The sequence below is a fragment of the Desmodus rotundus genome, chromosome 9 (assembly GCF_022682495.2).
Source record: "Desmodus rotundus isolate HL8 chromosome 9, HLdesRot8A.1, whole genome shotgun sequence".
NCBI lineage: Eukaryota > Metazoa > Chordata > Mammalia > Chiroptera > Phyllostomidae > Desmodus > Desmodus rotundus.
In genome coordinates this window covers 55110453-55135576 of record NC_071395.1, presented here as the reverse complement: position 1 = coordinate 55135576, position 25124 = coordinate 55110453, and the positions used below count along the sequence as shown (strand labels likewise).

The window sequence follows — 25124 nt, the reverse complement described above, 5'->3', positions numbered from 1 at the left end:
TTAAAGGTGGGATCATATGGTATTTGTCCCTCACTGCCTGGCTTATTTCACTTAGCATAATGCTCTCCAGTTCTATCCATGCTGTTGCAAAGGGTATAAGCTCCTTCTTTCTCTCTGCTGTGTAGAGAGGAGTAGACTTTTACATGTGGAGCTGTAGGGTAGGAAGAACCAGGAGGGCTAGAGTTTCATCCTGACTCTTCCTTAGGTTGACAAGGAGAAAATTCTGAGATGTCCCAAATGAAATTACAGTAGGCCAGAGGGTGGTAGGGAGGGACATAAAGGGGTTAATCAGTTAACAATTGCAGTGCAAAACCAACAAAAGGCTGCTCACTCCTCATTGCAGGTTGGAATTATTCAGTTAACTTCCAGGTGTCTACTCAGGAGATTATCCAAAGGAGAGAGGAGCTTGTCACTGTGGAACCCCAGGGATCTCTCTCTTTTGTTTACACATGACTCTCCTGGCCTAGCCTAGGTCCAACCCCCTTCCCTTTCTTCCATTCCTTTTGTCTATTAGCTAATGTAAATCATTTCAGGATGGCTTGCATCTTTCTCCCACCATACTTGATGCTTAAAAAAACATTTGCAAAACTCCTGACGGATATGTATTTCCTCCCTAGCCCAACAGGTGGGGGTTAGACTCTATTCCCCAAGACCAGTCTCTCTCTCTCTTTCTCTCTCTCTCTCTCATGGCTAGCAATGGGTTAGAATACCCTTTTTCTTAAAAAGACTTTCCAGCTAGCTTGGAAGTTAAAATTTTTTGTTTCACAAGTTGCTTCCTGACTCATGAGGGCCATAAGACACAAACGAATAAAATACTGTAGTGAGAAACATTGTGTACTAAAATGGAACAGTCAAGGCAATGAGTGTGTTTTGAAAGCCTCAGAAAAAGTAGATAGCACCTACATCCACCAAATGGGTGTTTTGCAAAAGTAAAAGATACAATAAAACAACAACAAAAAGGCCCGTCCTTGCCCTGCCCGGTATGGCTCAGTTGGTTGGCACGGTGTCCCGTAACTGAAGGGTTGTGGGTTGGATTCCCAGTCAGGACACACACCTAGGTTGTGGGTTCAATCCCCGGTCGGGGTACGTACAATTCCTGGTCCAGGCACATGCAGGAGGCAACCAGTAGATGTTCTTTCACATCTATGTATCTCTCTGTTTCTCTCTCTCCCTTCTTCTCTCTCTAAAAAGCCTCTCTAAAAAGCAATGACAAAGTATCCAAGGGCATCCAAGTGCCCTTGGGTAAGGATGAAAAAAATGATCCATCCTTGTTAACCTCTCTTGTTCTAAATTCTGCGTGATATAAGGCAGAATACCTTATATCCAGCTCCCTCTAGAGCCCAGTGAAAGGAACAATGTCATTCAGTGGCATAGAGGGACAGGTGGACCACGTGCCTGGGGAATGGCAGACTTGGGTTTATAAAATAAACATGCTATTTAATAATACCTCATTAACAGTTATCGAAGAAATAAGATCCATTTGTGTGTACTTCAAGGCAGAACAGAGTAATCTTCTCCTGAGGCCTGATCTGCCTTTGAACTGTGCAGAGTCTCGGGCCACCTGCTTGTCAGCAGGGGAGCTGGAAAAATCATGGTTTCAGGGGGATGGAGAGCTAAGTACTCCGGCTCCACCTGATCACAGTTGCTGGGAACACGTTTTAATAGCTTAGGCTAATAAACTTGTAAATGCTCCCTGTGCAGACCCTAAGTAAGAGGCTTTGACAATCTGGTCTCCAGGGAATTAAAGCCTAGAACTGGTGGGCTGGGCCAGCAGGGTGGTTGGACCCGATTTCACGTCAAGCTCCTGTCTTTTATTTTATTTTATTTTTAATAAGATGTTATTTATTTTTAGAGAGAGGGGAAGGGAGTGACAAAGAGAGGGAGAGAAACATCAACGTGTGGTTGCCTCTCACGTGCCCTCTACTGGGGACCTTCCCTGCAACCCACGCATGTGCCCCAACTGCGAATCCAACTGGTGACCCCTTGATCTGCAGGCCAGCACTCAATCCACTGAGCCACACCAGCCAAGGCAAGCTCCTGTCTTTTACATCAGTTACGTCACTGCCTTGTGCCTTCACTTATCTATTAATAGAACAGGCGTTCGAATGTTTCCTTGCTTCCCAGAAAGTTGTCGAGGGCAACTTCGTCTGTAAAGTAGCTTGATATATAGGCGTTATATGAATATATAAATTTACCTTTGCTATTTATTTTTTTTTGGATGGTGAGGCCATTCTGAAACAAATTGCTTCAGCTCCTAACCCTACAATTGAGTAGCAAGTTAATAATAATGGAGTGTTAGCCTTATAAAATCAACAGAGATACAGGTCACTGAAGTGTGGCCTCCAGGTGGTCTTTTTTAGAGGCACTTGGAGGGAGCACATTATTTAAAATACATGTGGCTGGGGCCCACCCGGGCCTACAGACTCAGAATGTTAGGAGGTTAGAGCCTAGAAGCCTGACTTTCACAAGCTCCTCTGACGGATCATGTATATACTAACATTTGAGAGCCACAGGTTTAGTCCTTGGAAAATGAGATAGAACAGAACCTGGAGGGCAAGCCATGGGTCACGGTGTTATTACAGGATGGTGTATGGAAGGCTCCTTTGCCTACTTCCGTCCATGGTTCTTATACCTGAGGGAGGCTGGCTCCTGACTGAGCCCAGAACTCCGGGCATCTGGTACCCTTAGCGGTGGAGAAGGACAGAGGCAGCCACTGATGCAGATGGCCCTCATTCATCCTTCAAAACCCAGCCTACCCGTTACTGACTCTGGGCAGCCTTGACTGGCCTTTGGTGCTTTATTTTTTTAATCTCTGGTGTAATTTTGTAGTGATTTTAAAAATTATTTTAAATTGTGCTAAAACATGTAACACACAGTTTATCGTCTTAACCAGCTCAGTTCAGTTGCAGTAAGTGCATTTGCATTCTTGTGCAACCATCACCGCCCTCCATCTGCAGAATGGGAATTCTGTCCACATGAAACACGAACTCCCGCTTACCCACCCTCCCAGCCCCGGCGACCCTCGTTCTACTTTCTGTCTCTGTGAATGTGACTCCTCTAGGCACCACATACAACTGGAATCACACAGTATATGTCTTTTTGTGGCCGGCTCATTTCACTGAGCATCATGTCCTCAACGTTCATCCATGCTGTGGCCTGCGCCAGGATTTCCTTCCTCTATGAGGCTGACGGACATTTCACTGCATGTACGTTGCACACCACATCTTGGATATCTCCTGCTGTGTGGATGGACACCTGGGTTGCTCCCACCATTTGGCTGTTGCGAACAGTGCTTCTGTGAACATGGGTGTACAAATAACTTTTTGAGACTCCACTTTCAATTCTTCTAACTTGAGGTGCAATTGTAGGATTATATGGTAATTTTTTGTTTTCCATGGTGGCTCTCCAGTGTAATTTTGCATTGATTTGCGTGATTATTTGCTAGCCTTCCCTAGAGCAGGGATCCTGCTGATTTTTGCCACCAGGCCTTCTGTATCTCAGGATCTAGAACAACAATGATGGGAAAGAGCAGTCACTGGAATGGCTGATGGACTTGATGGACGAGCCAGCATTGTACCCTTGATCTTAGTTAGCCAAGAGGCTGAGAAGGGATATGAGTCAGCCTCCGGGAGAGACTCAGTCTCTGCTGTTAATGAGTTTACTAATTAGATGGTGGGATGTGGTACACACAAGACAGTGAGCAAGTAAAGGAAGGATGTAATTATGTACTAAACCACGGTTCTGCTTCTAAGCATAAGGAGGAGTTGAGAGAAGGAGATATTTTTGTGGGAGGGAGCAGTCAAAGAAACATGGGTAGGTCTGGAAGAGAAGGAAGAAAGGCAATTTAGGGAGAGGAAACAGTCTTTCTCTTCCCCCAACCCCCAGTTCTATTAAAGTATAATTGACAAATAAAAATTGCATATGTTAAAGGTGTACAACATAATGTTTTGATGTACATATACATTATGAAATGATCACCACAATCAACTAATTATCATACCCATCATTTTACATAGTTGCTTTTTTTGTGAGTACAGTGCGAACACATCATATCTACCCATTTAGCAAGTTTCAAGTATTCAAAACAGCACTGTCAACTACAGTCACCGTACTGCGCACCAGACCTCTAGAATTCACTCATCTTTTGTGACTGAAACTTGCTCGCCATTGCCCAACACCTCCCCACTTCTCACTCCCTCTCACCCCTGCAACCATGGTTCCATTCTCTGCCTCTGTGACTGTTTTAGATTCTATATATAAGTGAGATCATGCAGGCTTTTTACTTCTATGTTTGGCATATGTCACCTAACGTAATGTCCTCCAGGTTCATCTATGTTGTTGCAAATAGCAGAATTTTCATTTTATTAAGACTGAATAATATTCCATTGTATATAAGTATATGCCACACTTTCTTTATCCATTCATCTATCGATAAACACTTAGGTGGTTTCCATGCCATGGGTACTGTGAATAATGCTGCAGTGAGCATGAAAGTGCAGAATATCTCTTCCAGATACTGGTTTCTTTTCTTTTGGATATATACGCAGAAATGAGATTGTTGGATCAGATGGCAGTTCTATTTTTAAGTTTCTGAGGAACCTCCATACTGTTTCCCATAATGGCTGTATCAGTCTACATTCCCACCAACAGTGCACGAGGGGAGGAAACAGTCTTCACTTGCGATTTTCTTTCCTGGGGTGTACATTGGAGAGCTGGTTGCAGGCTTCACTAAGAAGTCTGAAGACATCAGCTCGGGGACCGCAGTATGCAGTGTGGATTAGGAGTAGGCACAGAGGGTACCCAGCACGCTGCCCCCACGAGGCCCTGCAGTGGGGGACACAGCAACCAGTCCCACTTGACAATTCAGCTGATGGTCAGTGCAAGGGGATCTAGCACGTCTGGCTCTAGGAGGCACAGCCCGGGTCCATACCCTGGTCAAGGGCCTAGCAGAAGGAAGAAGGCATGGCCCCATCTAACAGGGCTGGGGGCTCAAGCAGGAACTGTGGGTGGGGGTGGGGAACACAATGTTATCCTAAGACCCAGACACAAGATGAAAACCAGCATCGGAAGGCATGGTCTTTTTTAGCCTTGAACCATCCCAAACCCATACCATGGGAAGGATGTGTCATGCTAAGGGCTGTGGCTGGGGATGTCTTTGTGTCCTCTTTGGCTCATGTGGATGAGCCCAGGGCTGGGGCAGGGCTGCGTCTGCAAGGAGGGGTGCAGTGAGCTGCTGTGGGGAGGCAGGGGATGAAGGCAGGCAAGAGGAGCAGGTGAGAGGAACAGCATAAAAACAGGTAAATAGGTGTGTGGGGAATGAGGTGGAGGAGGGGCCTGACTGGCTGAGAGGGCACAGATGGAGTGCTGGGGTTAGGGGAGGAGGCAGGGGGTTGGGAGGCACAAGGGCTGACACAGGGTGCTGTGGAGGTGGGGGGGTGGGGGGGGCGGGGGGGGCGGGCAACTGGAGAGCAGGTGGAGGCATTCTCCTACTTCACACACCTCCCCCAGAATTGTGGAGCGGAACAAATCATCTCTTAATATTGGAGCTCAAAATTCCTAGGGGAGAGAGCAGTCTCTTCAACAAAGACCTTGATGGAGCCACATGGTTGTGAAAAAACAGAGCTCAGGGCCTCTGTGGCCAGGGCCAGGTGTGAGTCAGCATCAGCTAATTAGCAATGCCAAAGAAAAGAACAGAAATTTTTGATTTGAGGAGTGAGAAAATTCTGAAAGAACTCTAGGAAAAACAAGAGTGAGTGGTGGTGTTGTAGCTTGGGTTTTCTAGGAAGCAAACAGTGAGAAAGAAGTTAGCGTTCAGGATGTCTGTTAACCAGGGCTTGCCAGGTTATGGCTAAGGGGGGAGGGAGGATGAAGACAGGCAGGAGCTGAGCTGTGCCCCTACGGTCTCAGGGGACCCTGAGGGGCGGTCTGGCGCCAAAATGGCCTGTTAGAGTCGCCTCCAGTTGGGCTGAAATGACTGGTTCTTCACTGGCCCTCCTCCATCAGTCACTGGCCTTGGGCTACCGCTGAAGGCATGGCCTTGGGCCCGGTGTGACTGAGGTGCCCCTGGAGGAGACGACCACTGCAGGTGGGCCACTCATAACCCTCTCAGCAGCTGGCACAAGAGAAGCTTCCTTAAAGGACATCTGGGCTGGGCATCTGCATATTCCACACCAGCCCTGGGGCTTTGGGATGAGGGGCTCATGTTGGCATGGCCATTCGATTCTACACCATATAGGGATGGGCATTTGAGCTGATTTTTAATTATACTGGAAGGATGAGGAAACCCTAGGCAGTTAGGAGACTTGGGAATGTTAAGGGGTTGATATTTCTCTGTGTTTGGGGGGCAGCCAGACTTTAAGAAGGCTCCCACTCACTCTTGCTGCCTGGCATTCATTCTGACTCCAGTGCAGTCCCCTCCCACACTGAGTAGAGCTGACCTGCTCAGCCAATGGGATGTGAGGGAACTAATGGTGTGTGACTTCTGAGGCTAGGCAAGAATAAGACACTGTGGCTTCCATCTGGTTCCTTCTTGAATTGTGCCCTTCAGGGACACCTGAGGAACCTCCATACTGCTGTTGCCAGCAGCCCTCTGGTGAGGTCTGTGTAGCCACGAACTGTGCCTGCCAACAGCCAGCACCAACTTGCCAACGATGAAATCAGACCCTCCAGTCCCAGTCCAGCCTCCAGGGACGGCGCCAGAGCCGTCATCTGGACTGTGACCTCTAGAGGGACCCAGGAGCCAGGAGCCAGAAGCCCACCAAGGCTTTTTTTTTTTTCTTTTAAAGAAAGTATTTAAATGTATGTACTTTTTATTTATTTATTTTTAGAGAGAGGAGAAAGGAGGGAGAGAAACATCAATGTGCTATTTCTGAAACATTGATGTGCCAGGGCTGTCCCGAGTTTCTGACCCACAGAAAATGAGAGGCAATGCCCAGTATAAGATGTTTGTTGTTGATTTAAATCATTAAGTTTTGGGGTAATTTGTCATCAGTCAAGAGATAATGAATACATTGTGTTCTTAGTCAGAACTTTTATATTTTCCCTGGCTGGTGTTGCTCAGTGAGTTGAGCGCTGGCTTGTGAACCAAAGAGTTTCCAGTTCCATTCCCAGCCAAGGCCCATACCTGGGTTTCAGGCCAGGTCCCCAGTAGGGGGCGCGAGAGAGGCAGCCACATATTGATGTATCACTCCGGCTCTCCCTTCCTTCCCCTCTCTAAAAATACATAAATAAAATTTTTTAAAGAAAACCCTAACATTTTGAATAATTGTCTTAACTCCCTGTCCCATCCCCCCCACACATGGAGTGTGTTGTACTCAGAGAGAAGTGTGTCCCTTCTTTCAGACACTTTAAAGCACAACTTCAAGAACACTTTTGCAAGGTAGTTGTGAATGAAAGCAACTTGAAGACTGAATTCCAAATCCTGGAGCCGTATGTATTTCTAACATAGACCACAGGAAAAAAACGAAGACAGTTGCTTGTAAGCATAAGGTAGTTGTTCAATTCCCATCCACCTTTTTATTAACTTTTGATTTTATTTTGTTAAAGATAAAAAACACAGGTAGATATAACATTCCAGATATTTCCAACAGAATTTTTAAAAAAGATTTTATTTATTCATTTGTTTTTTTAGAGAGGGGGAAGGGAGGGAGACAGAGAGGGAGAGAAACATTGATGTGAGAAAGAAACATTGGAGAACCAAGATGGCGGCGTAGGTAGACACACTGCGCCTCCTCGCACAACCAGAACTGACAGAGAATCGAACAGCAAGGGGGACCGACACCAAGGAAACAGAAAATAATCATTCATCCAGACTGGTAGGAGGGGCGGAGACGGCACTGGGGTGGAGAGGACTCGCGTGGCTGTGGCCGGACTGAGACTGGCGGAGTGTGGGACAAATGGCGCAGGCACTCCGAGCACTAGCAGACCCTGTGGTCCCACATTTGCACAGATAAACCCAGAGGGACAGACTCAGAGTGGCGGAGAGTGGGGCAGGCAGAGTGGCAGGTAGCACCTTGCGGCACCACATTCGCCCACAGATAAACCGGACGAACGGCGGGCAGAGAAGCAGACCGTGCAACCCAGGGTTCCAGCTCGGGGAAATAAAGCCTCAAACCTCTGATTGAAAGCGCCCCTGGGGGTTGGGGCGGCAGGAGAGACTCCCAGCCTCACAGGAGAGGTTGTTGGAGAGACCCACAGGGGCCTAGAGTGTGCACAGGCCCACCCACTCGGGAACCAGCACCAGAGGGGCCCAGTTTCATTGTGGGTAGCGGAGTGAAAGACTGAAATCCGGAGGACAGTGAAGCGGGCGCCATTGCTCCCTCTCGGCCCCGCCCCCACGTACAGCATCACAGCACAGCGACCAGCATTACCCCGCCCAGGTGAACACCTAAGGCTCCGCCCCTTAAAGTAACAGACGCACCAAGACAAACAAAAAAAAAAATGGCCCAAATGACAGAACACTTCAAAGCTCCAGAAAAAATACAACTAAGCGACGAAGAGATAGCCAACCTATCGGATGCACAGTTCAAAGCACTGGTTATCAATATGCTCACAGACTTGGTTGAATCTATTCGAAAAACAGATGAAAAAATGAAGCCTATGCTAAGAGAAACAAAGGAAAATGTACAGGGAACCAATAGTGATGAGAAGGAAACTGGGACTCAAATCAATGGTATGGACCAGAAGGAAGAAACAAACATCCAACCAGAAAAGAATGAAGAAACAAGAACTTGGAAAAATGAGGAGAGGCTTAGGAACCTCCAGGACACCTTGAAACGTTCCAACATCCGAATTATAGGGGTGCCAGAAGGAGAAGAGGAAGAACAAAAAATTGAAATTTTATTTCAACAAATAATGGAGAACTTCCCCAGTCTGGCAAAGGAAATAGACTTCCGGGAAGTCCAGGAAGCTCAGAGAGTCCCAAAGAAGCTGGACCCAAGGAGGAACACACCAAGGCACATCATAATTACATTACCCAAGATTAAACGCAAGGACCTACATCCAAGATTACTGTATCTAGCAAAGCTATCATTTAGAATGGAAGGGAGGATAAAGTGCTTCTCAGATAAGGTCAAGTTGAAGAGGCTCATCATCACCAAGCCCTTATTATATGAAATGTTAAAGGGAGTTACCTAAGAAAAAGAAGATCAAAAATAGGAACAGTAAAAATGACAGCAAACTCACAGTTATTAACGACCACACATAAAACAAAAACGAGAGCAAACTAGACAAACAACTAGAACATGAGGGTTGTCAATAAGGGAGTGGGAGGGGGAGAGGGGGGTAAAGGTACAGAGAATAAGTAGCATAGATGATAGGTGGAAAATAGACAGGGGGAGGGTAAAAATAGTGTAGGAAATGTAGAAGCCAAAGAACTTATAAGTATGACCCATGGACATGAACTATGGGGGGGGAACGTGGGAGGGAGGGGGGTGGGCAGGATGGAGTGGAGTGGGGGGGGAATGGGACAACTGTAATAGCATAATCAATAAATATATTAAAAAAAAAAAAAAAAAAAAGAAAGAAACATTGATCAGTTGCCTCCTGGACACACCCCATCTGGGGAATGAACCTATATCCTGCAACCTGGGCACATGCCCGGACAGGGGATCGAACCAGCGGCCTGTCACTTTGCAGGACAACACTCAACCAACTAACCCACAGCAGTCAGGGCTAGCACAGAATTTTTAGAGATACTGTGAGATGTAAAATGTAAACCTTGTGCACCATGACTTTTACTGGTGAGTGATTATCGTGCCCGATGTGTACTGATTGATGTGTAGGACAATTGGACCACAGACAGATTCAACCAATGAAAACGTCCAAACCGGTCACACGCACAATGGTGTTTACACCAACAGTCAGTCACTGAGCTATAGTGGTAGCAGATAACAGGCTGTTGATGATGGAACAACCGAAAAAAGAAAAAAAAAGAATGAATTACCCATTATCAGTAACTGCAGATAATAAGTTCACACATTCCCAAGATGTCTGTGAATAAGGAGGATAAAAAAAAGGCAGAAAATAGGAATCAAGTTACATCCAAGGATCTAGGTAGGTTATTTTAGGTAAACAACACTTGTCGCACATATGGTTCACCCAGGTTCATGCCATCTCTCTCTAAAGCAGCTTCCACTGCTAAGGTTGGACAGTACGGGTGAACCAAAGGCAGAGGGTCTGCTGGAGAGAGAGCGAGTTAAAACAAAGTGTAGATTAGAGGACCAAAAATGTCAATGATCCAACGAGGCCTGAGCTGGCATTAGTGTGACCCACACCAAAGCTGGGGACCGGGACCGGAAACACCCCAGAGGACTTAGGTCGGGTGTCTGTGATGCACAGACAGGCAGTCCGTCCCTGCTGGGACCCAGCAGCTCTCCACCTGCTCACATCACAGCCTGCTACACAGCCATGTCCCTGCAAGTCCAGGGGTCCCCCAAAGACCCAGCTGGAAGGCTGTGGTCCCTGTGCCCTTTATAAGTCCTGTCATGCCCCAGGTCACTGCTGTGCTCTGGCCCCTGAAAACCTACTCACTGAATGTGGGGGTCCCTCTGCACAAGCAAAGGGGTTCCCTCCAGCAGGGCCTCCTCCTTGCTGGGCTGGGAGCTTCAGCCCCTGACCCCTCTCAGAGTTCATGATTCTTTTTAAATTCCCAGGGATAGTTTTGATCTTTCCAGTGTCCAGCCTCCTTTGTCACCAGATGTCCAGCGTCCTTTATCACCGATAGACCAAGTTCCCATGAGGCAGGAAGGAAGCTGCTCCGGGAAATTCTGCCCTGTGTTGCGCCAACATTCCTCCTCCCTGACCCAGCTCCCAGAGTGAGGATGCCATCCTCCCTCTAAAAGCAAGCTCCTTTTACCCACCTTTCTTGGGGCTTGGGGCCCACATTTTTCTCCTGTCCTTTGTATGGGAATCTTAATACTTATACTTGGGATGTGACCTCAGACCTGAGTTTCTTTCCAGGGACAATTATGAGGAGGGACGTCCCAGAGTTCTGAAGTGGGAATGAGGTTGATGTTAACTTGTGTTGCCAGCTAGACCTATTTTAAGCAAAAGTCTTATTTTTTTCTTCCTTAGGCTCCTTTCCAAAGTATTGTTCGTAGCTTATTGTGTGTGAAAAAAAAAAAAAAGGAAATTACTGACTTTAAGCCTGACCCTTGAAAAAGGTCTAAATCTGTCCTGGGAACTAGGGTTATAAAATAGAACAATCCCAGGGAAGGAATTTGTAGTCTTACTTGATCTAAAGACAAGTAAGCACACAGTCCTGACACAGATCAGAACAGGCATTTCTTTCCTGAGAAAGCATCCGGAGGGAGCCCCAGAATGAAGCTCAAGGTCCCAGCACAGTGCACAAGGCTCTTCAAGAGCTGACTGCACCCTGCTTTCCAAACTGTCCTCTTCACCCACAAGTGATTTGTCTCCAGGCCTCTAATGACTTCGATTGTGCCCCCCTCCTTAGTCTTGGGTGGTGGGTAACTTTCTGTGTCAACTTGATGGGGCTGAGAAATGTCCAGATGGCAGGTAATACATCATTTCTGACTCCAGCTGTGCAGGTGTTGGGAGTTTCCGGAGAGACTGGCGTTTGAACTGATGAACTGAGTCAAGCTGATTGCCCTCCACAAGGTGGGTAGGCAGCATCCAATTCTTGGAGGGTCTGAATCGAACAAAAAAGTAAGGAATGGTGACTGTGCTCTTGCCCTGGGACCTCTGTCTTCTCCTGTTCCAGTTCTTGGACTTTTGGACTCAGACTGAGTGACACCACTGGCTTCCTGGTTCTCTGGTTTATAGAAGGTAGATCCTGGGGCTTCCCGGCCTCCACAACCGTGAGCCAATTCCTAAATAAACCTCCTCTTCCATGTATCTCTGTGTGTCCTACTGGTTCCGTGTCTCTGGAAAGCCCCGCCATCTGGAATGCCTGTTTCCTTGGACTCCTCCTGCGAGCTCCCGTTGATAGCTCACAAGGTAGATGAGTTGTCACTGTTCTGGTAACACTGTCCAGGTCCTCCCAGAGAGTTAGCGGGTTCCTCTGCTCCGCTTCCACTTTGTCCCCACTTCATGTGGTTGCACTGGAATGATTTACTGAGATGTCTTGCCACCCCAAGACTGCCTGAGCTTCTCCAGGATAAGCTTTATTCACATCCGTGTTCTCACACAGAACAGGTGCTCAATAAATGTCTGTCGAGTAAAAGTAATTAATGAATGAAGTCTCAATTGGCACAGTAATTTTGGGTGTCTGGGTCTAGTGTGGGTTATTAGAAGCATAGAAGAGGGAATAGGAGAGGCAAAACATGGATCCTGAATAGGAAGATGGGGGACACTAAGGTGAACTTAATTTTCGCAGTAATTGTACCTCGGATTTGTTCTGCCTAATGGGGTGTCTTGTGTGGTAACGGATGACTTTCGAATCAGCCTCTGGTCATTGGTCCTTTATGGGTACTGCTCAGGATGCTCATTCCTTACATGAACCAAATTTTGAGTCAGGTGGTAATCAGATTTGCATTTCCAAATTTACTGGTAATTTATTTAATTCTAATATGGTGATGATACCTTACAACTATATGGTATCTTTGATCTTGAGACCTCAAAGTATTTTCTCAATATTAATAGGCATGAATAGCCCTATGGGTTCAATGTTATTGGACCCATTTCTCTGCTGGGTAAGTGCATGACGGAAAGTTAGCTAATTTGCCAAGAGGATGTACAGACTATTACTTTTAAAAACACTTCACAATGGAATGTTGTAAACACATACAAAAGGGGAGAACAATGTAGCAAACATCAGTGCAGCCACTATCCGACTACCAAAGGCATAGCCAGTCTTGTTTTACTGTCTTTACCCTCTTATGCTCTTTTGATGCGAATCTCAGATGCAAATCTCAGGTATCATACATTTTTATTCATAAATATTTCAATAGCTCAAGACGGTAAGTTTAGTTTGGTTTGGAAAGGAAAATGCTTGATTTTCCTCCTTTATTTACTAATTTTTAAAATAATGAGTTGGTTTTTAGCATCATTAAATGGTAACCAATTAAATTAATATAGCTTTATTGAGGTATAACTGACATAAACTGTATGTATTTAAAATGTACAATTTTTTAAAGTAATTTTTAATTGCCCAGGATATTTGTTTCCTCATGTCTTGTGTTTTTTTTCTTGTTTTCTTTTTAATAATTAATAAGTTCAAGCTTAGAGAAGCTTGCCTTTGTCTTGAAAAACAAAACAACAAAGCTTGTATATGATTCGCCGACCTGATCTTGTTTTTAGAGAGACGGGAGTCATCTTGCAAGAGTGAAATTTATACCATGAATGATTCAGGTCTCACTCTGGTGGTACTAAAAGGAGACAACAGCATTACCAACAAAATTATTATCTGCTGGTGGCATTTGTGGAAAAGAAGCCCTTGCAAATTTCTAAACAACAGTAAACTCTGTTAGGAAATTCTAAAGTGTCTTACAGGCCAAAAAGGGAATGAGGTTAGTAAAATGCCTCAACAGAGTTTGAATAAAATACTGGATTTTGAGAATTACTGGAGCTTGGGTATGTAAAAATAGGGTTGTAGGTTGGGTCATGCTTACAATGGTCTCTAGTTCAAAAAAACTACTGTGACAATACACCACTTCACAGGTCACACGCTTTTCCAGGGGCTTCTTTCCTTCAGTAGGTGCTGGCAGAAGGTGAGCTCAGTCATTTTCCAATATAGATGCCTAGCCCCAAAGCCAAAACATGGGACAGGAAGAGAGATAGAATGAACACCTTAAGAAATTCCGCCGAAAAATATCCCCTTTCTTCATGGCTCCGCTTTTTCTCATGCTTAAAGAAACAGACCGTTTTGGGTGCCGGAAATGGAACTCCCTGGGGGAAGAAATTCAGAAATAGGTATCAGAAATGCATTTGCTGAAAATAGTGTGGGAAGTAGCAGGTCCAACGCATACACACCCATTGTGCCCACTGAAGAGAACATGTGAGAACTCACTTAGGTGGAATGTTCCCAGGCCTACTGGGCCAGCCTGACACCCAGTCTACACTTTTCTTCAAAGCATCGACTTCTTTCTCTCCTTCTACAGCTTCTTCTTCTGGCTGAGAGCTAGGGGCCCTGCTGGTGTGCATTTCCACATGAAACGCAACCTGCTCATCTTCTTGTGGGGAAAGGCTGTCACAGTGAGAGCTGCCTCTCGAACTGCTCTGTCCTGATTCATGCTGTGCATCCAAACGAATCTTCTCCATGTCTCCACTGTGGATAGAGGATGAGGAAGGGACGGGTTCCAGTCCCCCATTTTTCCCATTGCCATTATCATCATCATTGCTGCTGTTCATGGGGAGCTCCACCCAGGAACTTGCCCTCTGAAAACTAAAGTGTACATTGAAAAATGTATACACTTGTAACACCTTATCATAGTTAAGAAAATGAATGTATTGCTCATAAATTGGAACTTAAAGATATTTTATGAGCTGATACATTTAAGCATGTTGATATTTTCACCACTTTTAGCTATTATTCTTTTTGATGCTCCAGTGGTGCCCTTTCAGGTTATCCTGTGGTCCTTCGGAAATGGCTTTCAGCCTTTGTTAGTGTCTGGGCCCCTTGTCCTGACAGGATGCCCCAGGCCTGCCCTCCCCAGGAGCCCTGGCCACTCAGTGGGGAACAGGATGTGTCATGTATCACCTGGGGGTTAAACAGAGCAGCAGAGCCCGATGAGCTTTTTGATCTAGGTTCACTGTAGTCAGAACGAAATAATGGCTTTACCCAGCAGCTCCGTAATGACGTCTTGTTTGTGTAGCTCCTTTCACTGACATGATCGAAGTGCTTTTACAGGATTAAATGCATCTTTGGGGCATCGAAAGATGGAAGAAAGGGTTAGAGAGACTATTCCAGTATATAGTTGAGGAAACAGACAAAATTGTTGTGATTTGTTCATTAGTTTGTAGAAAACTAGGGGCAAGAGAATAGCCCCTAGCTTTCTAACCTAGAAAACAGGGATTCCTGTCTTGCTGCTCTGGCCTTAACAGCTACCCTGGCTTTAACAGCTTCAGAAACGCTACTCTTTTAAAATACAGAGGGGATAGGAGCATGAAGCAATGGAAGCAAAGGGAAGTCAGCGTTGTTTTCTTTCTTTTCTTCTCGGTTCCCCTCCACTCCCCTCCCTTCCTTTCCCCTCCCCTCCCCTTCCCCCTCCCCTTCCCTTCCCTCCTCTCCTCTCCCAGCCCAGGATTCCAGTGATTTTCCCTAATTTTTCATTAGGGAACCACAGGATCCTGGGCTTGGAATTGCCTCCATGAACCTTTCTGCCCAGCCCCCACCATCCAGATGGCACTGTACTTGGGCAAAATCCAGATAAATGAGAAGCTCTCCTTTCAGAAAGATATAGTGAAGTGTAGTCCACTGTGAACTAAATCAATCTAGAGTAACAAAAGCAAGTCCCAAAATAGCAGCTTTAAGTTTATGGCAACGAGTCCAAGTCTAAGTGCTTGGGGAGACCTCGCAGAGCAGAATAAACAGTGAAGCAAACCTGGGTCGCCACATAAGCAGGCAAAGGGCTTGTGTTTGGCAGCCCTGGCTTTGATTCTGCTTGGGTGGGTCTCACTTGAAGAACTTGGAAGGGAGCCTACATTTGTACTAACTGAGGAACTAACAATTCCATTAATTAGCTTCAATGTAGGCCATGAAGAAACATTATGGAGGCATCTTCCCGAGTGGTCATTCCCACTGTGTAGTGTTAGAGCAAAAATCAGAGGCTCTGGGGTCCCCACACTGATGTGTGAACCGGGCTCCTCTTGTACAGCATCCAGGACAGCGTTTCCCAAACTGGTTCCCAGGGGCACTGGTGTTCCAGAAAAGTGTTATACAAGGGAAGTAAGACTATATCCCTGTCTCCAAGGTTCCTGAAACATAATATGTTAAAGGCTCCAAGACATCTTGGCCCTGGCCAGTGGCTCAGTTGGTTGGAGCATGGTCTTGTAGACCAAAATGTTGTGGGTTCATTCCTGGTCAGGTCACAGGCCTATGAGGGTTTGATCCCCAATCAGGAAGCATATGGCAGGCAACCAATCAATGTTTCTCTCTCATATCGATGTTTTTTTCCCGTCCCTCCTTCTCTCTCCCTTCTTCTCACTCTGAAATAAATAAATATATCCTTGAGTAAGGATTTAAAAAAAAAAGGCTCTGAGATGTCCTGACTGAAAGAGATAAATATGCTGGTCTTTGTTTAAATCCATTTTCTCGAACGTTCTTGACTGTGAACCTTGCACACATTTGCCCACGCTATTCTCTTGTGAATGTAAGCATATCAAGAAACAATAACTTTAGAGAGTTGATATGTCCCTTCCTTTTACAGAGGAGGCACACAGGGCCACAGAGGGAAGCAGTGTATTCAGCAGTCATGGGGTTAGTTATGGGAGGCCAGGTGGAACAGGGGAGAAAGCAGAGTATTTGCAAAGACATAGCCTTGTGTTCAAATCCTTGATTCACAGCTTTCTAACTGTGGGATCTTGGACAATATTTTTATTTCTTCTGGACCTGGACTTTTTTATTTGTAAGATTGGAAGGCAATATAATACTGATCTCATGGGCCCATTATCTGCAAAATGTGTTATGAGTTGGTGGTTAGATTAGAGAACAAGTCCGGAGTCCAGGCATGAAAGCAGGAGCAGGCGGGTGCCAGGCTAATGACTGAACACTCTCTAGTTTGGGTGTAGGCAGGTTATGGGATGGATTCTAGACCAGAATTCAGGACCATGGGCACTGCTGTATAAGGAGGGGAGGTGCCAAGGCTGGGCAGGAGGGCTGGGGGTAGTTCCCGATTAGGATGTATGAGTGGGAGGTGGAGACTAGGCCCAACTTTCAGACAGCACAATACCTCCTTCCTCTTCTACCCCAGGTTACACATCAAAACATCTGGACTGGGGAGGAGGAGGGAGAGGTTGTGGAGGAAGGAGTCTAACCCAGCTGTGGCAGATCCTAGTGAGAGAGAGGCAACCATTGTTTCTCTTGTTCTTTGTTTCAATGTTGCAGAAAACTTGAGACGTTTTACAGTGTCACAGATTAAATAGAATGGTGACTTAACATTTTATTAATTATGTAGTTACTTGAATAGATTGCCATGTTGTCCTGTTAGGCTTTAGATAAGTTATACGTAGCCTTTCTGGGTGCTGGGGTGTCCTAACCAGGAATGAGGACGCTAGAGTGTGATCTGCCTTAAAGCAAACCAGTGCACAAAGTTACGCAGCGGGCTTCTCCTGTTCCAGAAAGTGCCTCCTGCTTATGCATGCCTCGTCCACAGGCACCACAGGTATATCTGTGTCAGTTCTCCTCCTAGGGGCTCCCAGGGCTCCTCTGGGTGTGCTTCCTAGATAGCACTGAGAAACAGTGGAATTGGTCTGTGTCTCCCACCCCAACTAGCGTGTGAATACTTTGAGGGGCAAGATCCGAGTCTCACGCATGTGTATTCCCACCCCTGGGGCTGCAATCCTCAGAGCCATGCTTAATAAACATGAGCTGAATGAATGAACAAATGATACTCTGCTCTTTTCCACATTCTCCTTTTTATTTAATCACTGTAGGTCATTATTCCTGTAATCCCCACTTCCTTACTTTTTCCAGCTTCATTAAGATATAATTAACACTTAACAGTGTGTATATTTAAGATGTACAATGTGATGATTTGATACATGAATATATTGCAAAATGATCACCACATAAGATAGTTAACACCTCCATCGCCTCACATAATTGCATTTCCCCACACTGTAGATCATTGTTATTTTACAGACGGGACTATAGACAGAACTATCATTTCTGTCTTGCAGATGATGGCCAGGAGCCAGAATCTGGTGCATCTGAATGACTGTCCTCTGTCCTACCGCATCAGCATGGCACTTAAGACACTGGTTCCAGAGGTGATTCCTGCTGCAGATGTCATTTTCAGGGGCGCATTCTCCTACATATATCCTCAGTGATCTTAGCTCTGTCTCATTTTAGAGCAGATTTTATTTTTAAAGTCAGCTCCAAGTCATTTAAAGAAAAGTTTGGTAAAAGGAGGTGAGTGACTCAACATGAAGATGCCATTTCAGCTTCAAAAAAAAAGTCTTGGATGACTCAAATGCCAGAGGTAACCTCAAGGAGAAATTCCAAAGGCACGATGAGCAACAGCAGTGGCAGTGAGCCCATGGACTTCAGGAGAGAGAGTGCTTGCTTAGATTTGTAAATTCTAGTGTGTGAGTTTGAAAAATCTCTTTAATACAGAAAAGACCTTTCAGAGCCATGTTCAAGTAACAAATAAGAGTGATAATTAGACCTTTAAAATGTACTTTCTTTTCTGGCTAGGCCCCAGGTCAGGCTCCCCTAGTCGGCTCCCTTGCAGTCGCTGATAACATCGCAGGCACCCTCAGAACCCTTCCTGACATTGTTCTGGGTGTCATTGATGGTAAGCAAAGGGGGAAGGAAACACCATTCAGAGCCCACAAAGCTGAGGGGAACTGATTTTCAAGTTTAAGACTTTCAGATCCATGGCACAAAAGCGTATGCATTTTGAGAGGAGTGTTAGACTTCCAGCCAAGATGGAAGTGTAGGTAGACACACTGTGCCTCCTCGCACAAGCAAAAGAAGGACAACAACAGTTTAGAAACAAAAAACAACCGGAACTGACAGAAAATCAAACTGTATGGAAGTCTGACAACCAAGAAGTAAAAGAAACATTCATCCACACCGGTAGCGGGGGCAGAGAAGTGCAACTGGCCGGAGAGGACTCTCAGTGAAACAGTGGCTGTGGACCCTGCAGTCCCACATTTGCACTCAGATTAACTGGGAGGAACGGCAGGGGAGTGAAACAGACCACGCAACCCCAGTGCTCCAGCGTGGGGAAATAAAGCCACAAACCTCTGATTGAAAACACCCATGGGGCTTGAGGTGGCAGCAGAAGAAACTCCCAGCCTCACAGAAGAGTTCATTGGAGAGACCAGCTGGGTCCCAAAACGTACACAGGCCCACCCACTCGGGAAGCAGCACCAGAAGGACCCACTTTGCTTGTTGGTAGTGCGGGAAGTGACTGAAAGCCAGCAGAGAGTAGACCAAGCACCATTGTTCCCTCTCGGACCCCTTCCCCACATACAACATCACAGCACAGCGCTGTGGGTTACCCATTTCGGGTGAATAGCTAAGGTTCTGCCCCTTTATGTAATAGGTGCGCCAAGACAAAAAAAAAAAAACAAAACAAAAAAACGGCCCAAATGAAAGAACAGACCAACGCTCCAGAAAAAATATAACTAAGCAACAAAGAGATAGCCAACCTATCGGATGCACAGTTCAAAACACTGGTAATCAGGATGCTCACAAAATTGGTTGAATTTGGTCACAAATTAGATGAAAAAATGAAGGATATGCTAAGTGAAACAAAGGAAAATGTATAGGGAACCAACGGAGACGCGAAGGAAACCGGGACTCAAATCAACAGTGTGGACCAGAAGGAAGAAAGAAACATTCAACCAGAAAAACATGAAGAAACAAGAATTCAAAAAAACGAGGAGAGGCTTACAAACCTCCAGGACATCTTTAAACGTTCCAACATCCAAATTATAGGGGTGCCAGAAGGAGAAGAAGAAGAACAAGACATTGAAATTTTATTTGAACAAATAATGAAGGAGAACTTCCCCAATCTGGCAAAGGAAATAGACTTTCAGGAAGTCCAGGAAGATCAGAGAGTCTCAAAGAATTTGGACCCAAGGAGGAACACACCAAGGCACTTCATAATTACATTACCCAAGATTAAAGGTATGGAGAGAATCTTAAAAGCAGCAAGAGAAAACGAGACAGTTACCTCCAAAGGAGTTCCCATAAGACTGTCAGCTGATTTCTCAAAAGAGACCTTACAGGCAAGAAAGGGCTGGAAAGAAGTATTTGAAGTCATGAAAAGCAAGGACCTACATCCAAGATTGGTCTATCCAGCAAAGCTTTCATTTAGAATGGAAGGGCAGATAAAACGCTTCTCAGATAAAGCAAAGTTAAAGGAGTTCATCATCACCAAGCCCTTATTATATGAAATGTTAAAGGGAGTTACCTAAGAAAAAGAAGATAAAAAAAATCAACAGTAAAATGACAGCAAACTCACAGTTAATAGCAACCACACCTAAAACAAAAACAAAAGCAAACTAAGCAAACAACTAGAACAGGAACAGAACCACAGAAATGGAGATCACATGGAGGGTTATCAACAAGGGAGTGGGAGGGGGAGAGGGGGGAAAGGTACAGAGAATAAGTAGCACAACTGTTAGGTAGAAAATAGACAGGGGGAGGGTAAGAATAGTATAGGAAATGTAGAAGCCAAAGAACTTATAAGTATGACCCATGGACATGAACTAAAGGGGGAGAATGTGGGTGGGAGGGGGTGTGCAGGGAGGAAGGGAGTGAAGGGGGGAAATGGGACAACTGTAATAGCATAATCAATAAAATATATTTTTTAAAAAATATATTTTTTTAAAAAGCGTATGCATTTTAACTACCTCAGTATGAGGACGGAGTTAATGCCCTCAGATCTGTTCTTTCCTTTTAATGGGAAATGCCTTTTAATTAATGTTTTTGAAACTTATTTTGCTGTATGAAGAGGCTTGTTCCCATGCATTTTTGATTAATGCCTTCCTATAGGATGGTGTGAAAAGAATGTGTAAATAAGGCCCTGGGAAAGCAAAGGTCTCTTTAACTGTGAGCCTATTTAACTCAGCAATCATTTATCAAGCACTATATGTCCCAGGCAGTGTGGTAGGAGGTGGACTGTCAGAGGAGCAAAGACACAGGTCATGCACTGGCCACGCACTAAAGTACTTACAAGCTAGTAACAGCATTGACAAGTACTCAGATAAAGGCCAGGACAAGGTGTTAAAAGAGAGGTGTGAAAAAGAAATAGGTGATGCAGTCCCGGCTGATGGGGGATCTGTGTGTTGTGGCTGCAATGGACAAATTCACACGGACTACCAAGTCCTGTGGAGGAAAAGGGACGGCACAGCTGTAACAGGGTGCAGCCAAGAGGGGGGCCCCAAATAGGGATTTGTAATGGGGTCCAGAACTCAAGGTGTCCAGGAAATATTAGAAAAAAATATATAGGATATCCTCACCACCACAAGCCTGACCTGGGGGAAGGGACACATAGAGCGGGGCCATTCAGAGTAGTTTTGTACAGCAACAGCTGTGCAGCTAACCTTTGGCACGGTCATTTAACATATCTATAACCTTTAACTGGTTTCAGAGACATGTTAAATAGCTGTGGCCATGCTTTGAACCAGGGAGCTGGGAGTGACTTCCACCCAAGATGTAACTGGGAAGCAACCCCCTCTGGTTACAGCGCCTGAGTGAGAGGTTGGAGAAGATTGGCTCCATGCCATGGGGCCACACCTGCCCAGACTTACTAAGGCAGCCCAGTAAAGCTGGAAGAATATGGGAATGCTGGCAGGTGTAACTGACTGTAGGAGGAGTAGGAAATGGGGCTGCAGAGGAAGACTGGCATTGGGATTTAAACCCAGGTGCGTCAGCCATATCCAAGAGAGGATCACACGGTCTTGAAGGAGAAGGGAGAGGACCACGTTGCTTTGGCAGAGTGGGGACCCCATGATGGCAACACAGCTGATGGTGCCGGGACCCTGAATCATGGACTTGTATTTCTTTTCCTGAGATATGGTACCCCAGACTGGGCAGAGGGAGAAGGAAGGACTGTGTGTGTCTGTGGGTATTCTAAAGGACTTTAGTATTTTATTTTATTTTATTTTATTTTTTAAAATATATTTATTGATTATGCTATTACAGTTGTCCAATTCCCCCCCCCCCACTCTACTCCGTCCTGCCCACCCCCTCCCTCCCACATTCCCCCCCTATAGTTCATGTCCATGGGTCATACTTATAAGTTCTTTGACTTCTACATTTCCTACATTATTCTTACCCTCCCCCTGTCTATTTTCCACCTATCATCTATGCTACTTATTCTCTGTATCTTTCCCCCTCTCTCCCCCTCCTACTCCCCTACTGACAAACCTCCATGTGATCTCCATCTCTATGGTTCTGTTCCTGTTCTAGTTGTTTGCCTAGTTTGCTCTTGTTTTTGTTTTAGGTGTGGTCGTTAATAACTGTGAGTTTGCTGTCATTTTTACCGTTCATATTTTTTATCTTCTTTTTCTTAGATAAGTCCCTTTAACATTTCATATAATAAGGGATTGGTGATGATGAACTCCTTTAACTTGACCTTATCTGAGAAGCACTTTATCTGCCCTTCCATTCTAAATGATAGCTTTGCTGGATACAGTAATCTTGGATGTAGGTCCTTGCCTTTCATGACTTGGAATAGTTCTTGCCAGCCCCTTCTTGCCTGTAAGGTCTCTTTGGAGAAATCAGCTGACAGTCTTATGGGAAGTCCTTTGGAGGTAACTGTGTCCTTTTCTCTTGCTGCTTCTAAGATTCTCTCTTTCTCTTTAATCTTGGCTAATGTAATTATGATGTGCTTTGGTGTGTTCCTCCTTGGGTCCAGCTTCTTTGGGACTCTCTGAGCTTCCTGGACTTCCTGGAAGTCTATTTCCTTTGCCAGATTAGGGAATTTCTCCTTCATTATTTGTTCAAATAAGTTTTCAATTTTTTGTTCTTCCTCTTCTCCTTCTGGCACCCCTATAATTTGGATGTTGGAACGTTTCAAGATATCCTGGAGGTTCCTAAGCCTCTCCTCATTTTTCCAAATTCTTGTTTCTTCATTCTTTTCTGGTTGGATGTTTCTTTCTTCCTTCTGATCCACACTGTTGATTTGAGTCCCAGTTTCCTTCTCATCACTATTGGTTCCCTGTACATTTTCCTTTGTTTCTCTTAGCATAGGCTTCATTTTTTCATCTAGTTTTTGACAAAATTCAACCAATTCTGTGAGCGTCTTGATAACCAGTGTTTTGAACTGTGTATCCGATAGGTTGGCTATCTCTTCCTCGCTCAGTTGTATTTTTTTCTGGAGCTTTGAAGTGTTCTGTCATTTGGGCCATTTTTTTTTTTTTTTTTTTTTTGGTCTTGGCGCCTCTGTTACTTAAACGGGCGGAGCCTTAGGTGTTCACTGGGGCGGGGTAACACTGGTTGCTGTGCTGTGAGGCTGGGCTGTGACGCTGTATGTGGGGGAGGGGCCGAGAGGGAGCAATGGCGCCCGCTCCACTCTCCACCAGATTTCAATATTTCACTCCGCTACCCACAATCAAATTGGGCCCCTCTGGTGCTGGTTCCTGAGTGGGTGGGCTTGTGCACGCCCCAGGCCCCTGTGGGTCTGACCTCTCCTGTGAGGCTGGGAGTTTCTCCTGCTGCCGCCCCTACCCCCACGGGCGTTTTCAATCAGAGGTTTGAGGCTTTATTTCCCTGCGCTGGAGCCCTGGGTTGCGCAGTCTGCTTTGCTCCCCACTGTTTGTCTGGTTTATCTGTGCGCGAATGTGGGGCCACGGGGTCTGCCAGTGGTCAGACTGCCTGCCCTGTTGGTCCCACACTCCGCCAGTCTCGGTCCCGCCATGGCAACGCAAGTCCTCTCCGCCCCGGTGCCCGTCTCTGCCCCTCCTACCGGTCTGGATTAATGTTTATTTTTCATTTCCTTGGTGTTGGACTTCCTTGCCGTTCGATTTTCTGTCAGTTATGGTTGTGCGAGGAGGCGCAGTATGTCTACCTACGCCGCCATCTTGATTCTCCAGGACTTTAGTATTTTAAAGAAGACATTAAGTCATTACTCTAAGTCTGTACAACGTTTAAACAAATAATTTCTTTCCTTTTCACCAGTCTCTGGCATTGAGAGATGTCTTTCCTCTGGCAGCGGGCAAGGAGAACCTAGTAGGTGTTGGTGGGGGACCCCCAGAAAGAAGGGGGGCCCTTCCCATAATATATATTGTGCACCCTCTCCCCAGGCATGTTCTGTAACACAGCCACTCTCTCAAGAGGAGAGCCCACCGACCCTTGCCTTGACAGGCTTTTATTACTTTTCTGGGCACATTACATGGAGGATGGTCCTCGTTTACTATGCACAGGTTCGCTTTAGGTGGTTACAGAAAACAAAGGAGAGGTTGTTGCTAATTACATCAAAAAGGAAGGATATTTACAAATGTAAAGGGAAAAGTGGTTGAACTGGTTATACTCCTCCTTGGAAGGTTTAGAATAGATTTTAGGAAGTTACTTTAAAGGTATGCGGTAAATGTTAGCTGCCTCAATTCAGGGTAGGGGGAGTTTTAGCAAAAGCAAGTCTCATAGCAGCCTAGGTACAATGCAGTCGTGATTCCCCACTGGAGAACCTATCCATGGGTGTGGGTCCTATGTGCCGGACCTCGCCCCCCCCCCCCCCCACTGGCCTTTCCGAGTGGGAGCTGGGCCCATGCCACACAGAACGGTCTCCTATAGATAGGGAAGTAGGTGGGACGATGGCAGAAGACTTCATTGAACAAGTGAACCTTAGCTGAATCTTAAAGGACAGATAAAATCTTGGCTGAACTGGGGATTGTGGGCAGGGTGGGACATCCAGAGGAAAGAAAGAGAGTAAGTTAAGACCTGGAAAATGCAGAGGATCCTGGAGAAATGGTGCTTCTCCCTAGCCCTTGGTGAATGCGGGAGAGTAGAAGCAAGAATCCCTGACAGAGAGACTGGGCCCTGGCCAGGTAGTTCAGTTGGCTGGTTGGAGCTACCTGGCCAGGGCACCTACCTAGGTCATGGGTTCGATTCCCAGTTGGGGCATCTATGGGAGGGAACCAATTGATGTTCTTTTGTAACAGGGTGCAGCCAAGAGGGGCCCCAAATAGTGATTTGTAATGGGTCCAGAAGAGCTTGGAGATAATTGGCTCCACACCACAGGGCCATACCTGCCTGGATTGCTGGCAGCTGTGGCCAATTGTGGGAGGAGCTGGAAATGGGGCCACAGATGAGGATTGACAATGGGATTTAAACCCAGGCGAGGCAGCCATTTGGTGTCTCTTTTTGGGACCACGCATCTTTTCAGGGACCACGTGGCTTTGGGGTGCTCCCTTTTGCCATGTGGCTTAGGAAGGAGGAGAGACTTTGCCTGGAAGAAAAGGGGTGAAAGGACTCTTGCTGGTGGGCCATGAGAAGGTGCCACATGGCTTTGGATTAACTGGAGATCGTGGTGGCAACACAGCTGATG

The 25124-nt window shown here is 45.8% G+C and overlaps 1 pseudogene; it reads right to left on the bottom strand.

Annotated features, from left to right (window-relative positions):
* Nucleotides 1–13147: 13147 nt before the first annotated feature.
* LOC112305244 (BCL2/adenovirus E1B 19 kDa protein-interacting protein 3-like) lies at nt 13148–14310 on the bottom strand (annotated as a pseudogene).
* Nucleotides 14311–25124: the final 10814 nt, after the last annotated feature.